Genomic DNA, 9,434 nt, shown 5'->3' with positions numbered 1-9,434 from the left:
GCGCTGCCCGCATGAATACCGTGCCCGTAGGTTTATTCCTATACAGCGTGGTTGTTGTTGTTGTAGCCACATTTTCATGTGGAGGTGGTGGTCCTCGTCAAGCTCCTGTAGATGAAAAACAAGCTCTTTCCGGTCCAAAACACCGGTCGCCGCGAGAACAGGGTGGCCATTGGTTGTTTAAAGGAGCCTATAATTCGCCTTGTCATATCGAGCATCATAGGCACTCAGTATTTGTGCAAGAGACGGTGCCACCCAGCCTCCCACTGAGACTCTCCGCTCGATACCGCTGATTGTCCGCGATGACCGTTGCAGCTACTCCGTATGGAGCATTCCACTATACCCAACCTGTGGACGCGTCCGTTAGCTCGCAGTTAAGCTTCCCGTGACAGCAATGTACACCACACAAATTGGAGCTCAATGTTCCAGCCTGTGTGGTGCTCACAGCTATTCAGGGCCGGGAGTTGTTGTTGTAACAGTATGTTGTACACTGAGGCGGCAGGCCTTGCCGATGTAAGACTCCATACGGCCAATCCGGCCGTGTGTTGTGTTCAATCTTTCGCCTGCTTGATTCTGTTGAGTATCCAGATCCAGGAACTCTGAGACTAATGTGAGGTGCGTCCACAGGGATCTGGGTCTAAGACAAGTGAATGTGGCTGGGCAGTTAAACAGGTGACATATGTCGTGCGATTCCAGATCACAATCGGAACACACATTCTGCATGTTGACATCCATCCTGGATCTGTAGGAGTTGAGGCGACTACATCTGCCGGATCGTAATTGAGTCAGAACTACTCTGATCTGCCGGGGGAGGTTAATTTCTTCAGGTACAATAGGAAGTGGTCGTTCTTCAAGGACCACATTCACCCGGTGGCTATTCACCGCATCTGCTACCGAGTCTGCATGAATGTTGCTTAGAGCCACTTGATATACTGCCTAATCTACAGGTTCTCTTTTGTAGCGCTGAACCTCGCGCTCTACATCGAGTAGATATATGCACCTTAAGGTTTATGGGCGGCGGATACCTATTCACTAGATGATGATTTGGATGGTCTCCGCGAAAAAAACTCAGAAGGTATTGGTTAGACAGCATGTAGGTATGTTTTCACATGGCTAGAATCTTTGTATTCTGATGGATGGAGGCGGTTCACATTCTGACAGATCTGTATATTATTCCACAGCGTGTCACATAGCTGACGAGACCGCACTGGCGCTGCATAACTTACCATGGAGTGGCTAATTGCTTTGTACGTGGTCAACAAGGTTTCTTTGTCAGCACCCCAAATCCTGCCGGCAAGTGACTTGAGGACCTTTTTTCTACTTTTGACTTTATCGCAAATTACTGTGGCATGTGTGGAGAATGTGTAAGAGCTGTCAAATGTGACGCCAAGTATTTCGGGACACTTGATGTAATGGTCGGAATCATTTTTCCATCAACCATCACATTCAGCTCATTATTCATCTCAAGCTTATTTATAGTGAATAATGTGGCTGAATATTTGTTAGCAGATCCTAGAATATAGGATATGTAGAGGTTAAACAGTGCCGGAGATATCAGCCTGCCTAGGGGAACTCTCTGTTTTACTCTACGGTGTTTCGATTACCTATCCCTCAAAATTCCTCAAATGACACATATAATTCGCGACCCAGCGTTTCAGGCCTGACTGGAGGGATGTGTTGGCGATATCCGCAAATAGTTTGGCATAGCTGACCATGTCGATTAACTTCGATAGAACCAGTGCCACGAGGACCGTCCTATCACATGGCCTGGGCTGATTGAAGCCACGGCAAATGTGTGCGGTGATGGCATGCAAAGACCACCAGAGGCCACCGTTGCGCAGAGGTTAGCATGTCCGCCTATGAAGCAGAACGCCTGAGTTCGAATGCTGGTGAGACCATCAAAAAAAATTTTCAGCGGTGGTTTTCCCCTCCCAATGCTGGCAACATTTGTGAGGTACTATGCCATGTAAAACTTTTCTCCAAAGAGATGTCGCACTGCGGCACGCCGTTTGGACTCGGCTATACAAAGGAGGGCCCTTATCATTCAGCTTAAACCTGAATCGGACTGCACTCATTGATATGTGTGAAGTTTGCCCCTGTTCCTTAGTGGAATGTTCATGAGCAAATTTTACATTTGATGGCATGCAAAGCAGTTTTTGTGCTATGTAGTCTTCCATATCCATGCTGATGCTCGGCAAATGGAAATTCTCCATCGAGGCTCGCGAGTAGTCCCTCAAGCGGCTGCTGGTGAGAGGAGGGAGATCGGACAACAAACAAACGAGAAATAATGACATAATACTGAACCTATTCCAAGTATACATTATGTATTTTACTTGGACTTGACTTGGAAAGGGGGTACCAGAATTCGCTGCGACAAATTTCATCGAAATAGGATGAAAAATGCTCATTTTATTGGCTCATTACAATATATCGGGAGAGCGGTCTATAGGGCAGCTATATCCAAATATAGTCCGATCTGAACCACACCTCAGTCATTGTGTACTCTCTTTGCGTACAGACGTGTTTTTAAAACGCTCCTCAAAAATAAATTATTTCAAATGTTTAAAAGTGTTTTTTAACTGACAAAGTTTAATTTTTGTTCATACTGTTTGCTTGGCAAATCACCGTCGTGTTATTTACAAAAAAGAATACAACACAGGCTTCAAATACAAATTCAAAACAAAACAAAACCACATATCAAAGTGCTAAACTAGAAAAAAGTGAAGAACTAAAACAACAACAACAACAATTAACCCTGAGAAACATTAAAGTTAACTCATCATGTCTGAAGTGCCATCAGTGAAAATAATATCTTCATCCAACAACAATATTTCTCCTGGAGAGTCTCTGTTGTTGGCGCCAAAACGAATGAGAGAGGGGATGAGCATAAGTGAGGAAAGTGTCAACAAAACTCCGCGGCTTTCAAATTATGACTCTCCACACCGAATGCTTATGTTAATCGATAAGAGATTTGAGAAGCAAACAGAGCTTTTAAAATCTCTTTTATCTGAAACTGAGTCGCGTCTCTTAGCTGTCATAGATAAGAGTATGGCCGACATCAAGTGCGAGATATCTAAATTAAATGAAAAATATGTGAAACTCAATGAAAGGGTTGACAAAGTAACAACAGTCGTGGACAAAATTGATGGTATGGAAAATACAATGACTGAAATGAAAAATCAAATTCAATTACTGAAAGCAAATCAGCAAAAATTTGAAAACAACCAAGTGGCTTGCGATCTGAGAATAAATGGCATACCTTCCGAAAATGGGGAGAACCTGTACCAAATTTTTGCAAATATTTGTGACACAATTAACATAGCGATCCCAACGATTAGAGCTATGTACCGTCTGGACAACGTTCGTAACCAGAATAACTCTTCAGACTCTGTAATTATGGTTCATTTAGCAACGCCATTTGACAAAAACTTTGTCTTAAAAAATATTGCGAGGTTTAGAAAATCAATTAATTCAAACCTGGTATTGAGTCATGCAGGTTTTGACTCTAATAAACCGTTCTATATAAATGAGAACCTGACAAACCATAATTACAAAATTTTTCAAAATGCACTGAAGCTTAAGCGACAAAAACATCTGGAGTCTGTTTTTTCGCTTCGTGGCCTTGTTTATGTAAGACGGCCTGGATCTGATTCCCCTACGCTTGTTGAAAACATAGAGCAACTTACCAATCTCTTTCGTGAAACACCTGAAAGACCAGTTGCTCATATTGAGTCCTGAAATATTTTGGTGTCATATTAAATTTAATATAATAATTTTAATTGTATGTTACTATATATTCGCTTTACTATGCCTTTTTCTATGTTATCATATATATGTTTTGCCTCTATTTAAATCGAATTTCCTTAATACAGCTCAGCACTTAAGTCAACTATTCATACTGTTAGCATTGCTTATGCGTATTACATATGTCAAGTGACACTTCTTGCGGTTCCAGAGATAATCTCAAATTGATGCTGAAGATTTTTAAGAACCAAATGCCTGGGCTTACAATTGTTCATATAAATGCACAAAGTTTGAACAATAAAATGGATGAATTTCGAGATACTTTTGTGAATTCTGCTATAGATGCCATATGTGTATCTGAAACTTGGTTTCGCCCGGATATATGCGATAATATATATACCTTACCAGGATATAACATATTTAGAGCCGATAGGCAAAGTCATGGTGGCGGTGTTGCTATATTTTTGAAATCTGGACTACATGCGACTGTTAAATGTATGTCATCACAAGGTGACAGCATTGAATACCTATTTCTAGAAATAAACTGTTATTCAAATGAGAAGATGCTGATTGGCTGTGTTTACAGGCCCCACAACAATATACCATATGACATGCTCCTATCTTGTATCGAAACAATCTCGTTTTCTTACAACAATATAGCTATAGCTGGTGACTTTAATAGCAATATATTGTCTGAATCTCATTTTTCCAGTTCGATGGAGCTGTTGGGCTTAGTACCAACTAACACTTCTGTGCCCACCCATTTTACGAGTCATTCATCCAGCATTCTGGATATATTTTTTGTTAACAATGTTGCAAATGTTTTGTTTTATGACCAACTTGCTGCACCTGGTTTTTCTAAACATGACCTACTGTTTCTAACATATAACTACGTCATGACCTATCAAGACAACAGAATTACCTACCGCGATTTTAAGAAAATAAACTACAATTTACTGAATCACCTTACTGATGAAGTACCGTGGGACTCAATTTATCATTTTGACTCTGTGGATGAACAAATATCATTTGTTCAAAATCATATCTGTTCAATATACAATCGATGTGTTCCAGAGAAAACAATAACAATTAAATATTCACAACCACCTTGGTTTAACCAGCGAATAAAAACTTTGATTGATGAAAGAAACTTTTCATATAGACGTTGGAAACGTTTTAGAACCTCACAACTACATGAACATTTTAAAAATGCTAGAAGAGCTGTTGGAAAGTGTATAACTGAGGCAAAGACATTGTATTTTCATAATAAATTTCAGAATGCTGTTAATAGTCGCTCTAAATGGAATGAGATACGAAAAATTGGCGTTGGAGAAAAACGCAATACTCAGCTGGAACCCAACATGAACATAAATGAACTAAATGAGAATTTTGTTTCAATAAACACTGTCTATCCTACTGAAAATATATATGAAAATATGTGCATGGTAGCTGTTGAAAATCCTTTTTCCTTTCGCTGTGTAAATGAAACTGAGGTTCTACACAGCATTCTGTCCATTAAATCTAATGCGATCGGAACTGATGAAATAAATCCACGATTTATTAAAATAATTGTGCCAAAGATTCTGCCATATTTAACATATATATTTAACACTGTTCTAACTAAATCCACTTTTCCGCTTGAATGGAAACATGCAAAAATTGTACCTATTCGCAAATCAAAAAATGAGTACCGTCCCATCGCCATTTTACCATACCTGTCTAAAGCACTGGAACGCATAATGGCTAACCAAATTGAGCATTTTCTGAAATCTGAAAATTTGTTATCTAACTGGCAATCTGGATTTAGAAAGAAAAGAAGTTGTACCACTGTTCTGATTGATGTAATTGAAAACCTTCGTCAAAGTATGGATAACGGAATGATATCCTTTCTCCTTCTTTTGGATCACAGTAAGGCCTTTGACACTGTAAACCATAATATTCTTGTCCTAAAACTTATGAAATTATTTAATTTCTCCGAGACGTCTTGCAAGCTGATATCATCATATTTGACGCAAAAATCGCAGTCTGTTTTTTATAACAATAGTTGGTCTAACTCTCTGAATGTCCTTAAAGGAGTACCTCAAGGTTCTATCCTTGGCCCTCTTTTATTTTCCATGTATATAAATGATCTGCCTGATGTGCCTGCAACATCTAAAATCCAAATGTATGCTGACGATGTCCAACTTTACACATACTGCAAACTGAAAGATATCCAAACCTGTGTGTCTAACATAAATATTGATTTAGACTTAATACATTGTTGGGCTGTTAATAATGCATTATGTTTAAATCCATCCAAAACCAAACTGATTCTGATAAGTAAAAGAAATGTGACAATAACTGATGATCTCGTTGTGAAAATTGGTAACTCTGTAGTGAATCTTGTACAAGTAGCCACAAATTTAGGATTGACTTTTAATTCAACCCTAACGTGGACAAATCACATTAATGCAACAGTTGGCAAAGTACGTGGGATGCTGCGAAATTTATGGACTGTTCGCTTGTCAACTCCTTTTCACATCCGAATGTTACTTGCAAAAAGTTATTTAATTCCCACACTGTTATATGGATGCGAGATATTTGCGAATTGTGATGCAGACACCAGTAGAAAGCTTAATGTTGCTTACAATGATATTGCAAGATATGTGTTTAACAAAAGTCGACAAGCTCGTATATCACAATTTACATACCAAATATTTAACTTAACTTTTTCAAACTTACTGAATGTCAGATGTCTACTTCTTCTGCACAAGGTAATCTACACAAAAGAACCTGAATACCTACACAAACATCTGAAATTCGCCAGATCCAACCGTGGCCTAAAACTCATTCAACCACGATTTGCCACACAAACCTCTGAACGACAGTACATTGTACATAGTACGCGTCTCTGGAACAACCTACCTCCCAACATACAGAGCATAAGCAATGCAACTTCATTCAAAAATGAGCTATTTAAATTTTTTAAATGAACTACGAATTATTTTTCTTTAAATGTCCTTAATATTTACTACTATAATTTAAAATGTTAAGATTAGTTAATATCCTTTTAAAAAGAATAATCATTATTTTATATACTCTATTGCGAATCAGCACATTAACATATAAGATATAATCTTGTTGTGCTGGTGTTACACTCAATAAACAAACAAACAAACAAACAAACAAACTTCACAGAAATGGAACTCACTGTGCCAAATTTCAACGAAATCGGATAAGAAATGAACAATTTATTGCCTCAAGACTTTAAGTTTGGAGGTCGGTCTATATAGCGGCTATATATAACTAAAATTCGATTTTATGAGATCCGAAGATCAGGTTTGTATACAAAGAATACGAAATCATCAACAATTGTTTGCAAGATATCTGCCAAATTATAAATACACAAAAAATTTATTTATTGGCTATTTACCCAATAAATACCCAAGCGTTGAGTATTTACCCGGTAGAAACCCACCTCTATACATAAACGATCATAAAGGTTATGAAACCCGATCATTACATTAATGAAGGAAAATTCTCTCTGTGTACCCGTGCGAAGACATAATTACATGCGATACCTTCTGGACTTATAATCGCAGAGTGGTGGATACCAAATCATCCATATCCACCGCCTTAAGATGACTCTACATGATCTAGAGCGAGAGGTTCAGCGCTGAGTTCCGATTGTGACCTGGGGCCTTATGTCACACGACACCTGTTTAACTGTCCAGCCAGACCCACTCGACCCAGAACCAGATCCCTCTGGACGCACCCCACCTAAGTCGCAGAGTTCCTGCATCTGCATATTCAACAGAATCAAGCTGACGAAAGATAGAACACAATATACTGCTACAACGACAACAACATCACTATGATTTGATTAAATGTTTCTGCCCTTTTGTGTCATTTCAGATGTTTGTTGTTGTTGTTGTAGCAGCTTATTGTGTTCTATCTTTCGTCTGCTTGATTCTGTTGAGTGTCAAGACCCAGGAACTCCGCGACTAAGATGGGGTGCGTCCACAGGGATCTGGGTCTGAGTCGAGTGGGTCTGGCCGAGCAGTTAAACAGCTGACGTGTATCGTGTATTTCAGATGTTTGTTGTCTTTCTATTGCCCTCATTCTTTTATCTTCAACAACGCCATTGACGAAATGGATGTAGGCAAACGATGTTACAGCATTAAAGCGAACAAATTAATGATGCAAGCGTGCTAAGTTCGGCCGGGCCGAATCTTATATACCCTCCAGCATGGATCGAATTCGTCAAGTTCTTTGAATGACTTTTTCAAACCCTTTGTGAGCTACATCAAGTTATTGACCGATATGGACCGTACTTGTCATGGCTGTTAGAAGTCATGGAAAAATATCAACCCAAAATTTCAAGGAAATCGTGTAAAAATTGCGCCCTCCAGTGGCTCAGAATGTCAAATTGGGAGATCGGTTGGCACAGTTGTTGAAAGTCATACCAAAACGACATACGCAAAATTTCAACCAAATTGGATATGAATTGCGCCCTCTAGAAGCTCAAGAAGTCTAATGAGCTTAGAGGGATAGTTGAACATTTTAACCTATGCATCATGAACAAACACTCATTTTGGAGAAATCCAGGAAAAATTAGGTATTTCTATTATTTCCTCTAGCCGCCAGTATATATATCTCACGCAATTGATTTATCTTTATGTTGAAGCTGCTGAAAAATTGTCACACATCCCTTGAGATAACACATAAACTCTGTAATGGATTGCAAGATGACTTTTACAGACCTTTAATGTGTTTATTAGTATATTTTTACTCTTTACCAAACTCTTGTATACAGCGCATCACCTTCAAACGCAATAAGTACTAAACACAATATTTCCATGGATAATCCCAAATTGATATTTCTTTATTTTGTGTGTTTGTCTGTTTTAACTGTATTTTCTTTTTTATTACTAAGCATTTTAAATTAAAAATTCCAATTTGGAATTTACTTTTTAATAATTTTATAAATAAATGGGTTTGTTTGCCGTATTATATATTTATATATAGTAGTGGTTTAGGTCGAAATCTTAAATTAACTTAAAATATACTTTATACATTATTTGTAAGAGTTTTTGTTTTGCGTAAATGTATGTGTATTTATATATATATAAAAGACAAGTATGTAATTTAATAAAAAATAATAATAATAAAAAAAAAAAGAAATCTACCATCTACATATGTATACATATATGCAATTAAAGTAATCCATTAACAGATAATGTTGTATGTAAAATAAAAAAAAAAGAAGAGTGTGAAATGTGAGTTTTCTCAATCGATTAAATTAAAACTTTTAGTTACATGTGAGGTTAAACTACTCATAAGGAAGGAAACTGCAATGGGATATATATACACATATACCATAAAACTCTCTTTGTGAATATGATATTCTTAAGATTGGCTAGCAATTATATTCTTGTATTCCCATATATAGTATATGCTATCAAACATACAAGTTATATTAATGTGTATATCTATATATATATATATACGTATAATTAAATACAATAAATATGTATATGATGTGTAATGATTGCCATAAGAAACAAAAATCTTGGCAATAAATGACCGCAACGTTTAATGAGTATATGAGTATGAGAAATGTTTTCGAAATTTCTGAAAACGATAGAAGATCGTCTAAGGTAGGATAGCAGTATCTATCATAGCTAATGATGATTTTTTCCTATTTCTGTTAG

This window comes from Stomoxys calcitrans, chromosome 3, assembly GCF_963082655.1.
Source record: "Stomoxys calcitrans chromosome 3, idStoCalc2.1, whole genome shotgun sequence".
Taxonomy (NCBI): domain Eukaryota; kingdom Metazoa; phylum Arthropoda; class Insecta; order Diptera; family Muscidae; genus Stomoxys; species Stomoxys calcitrans.
The sequence above is the reverse complement of the archived record's forward strand: the minus strand, read 5'-3'. Positions refer to the sequence as shown.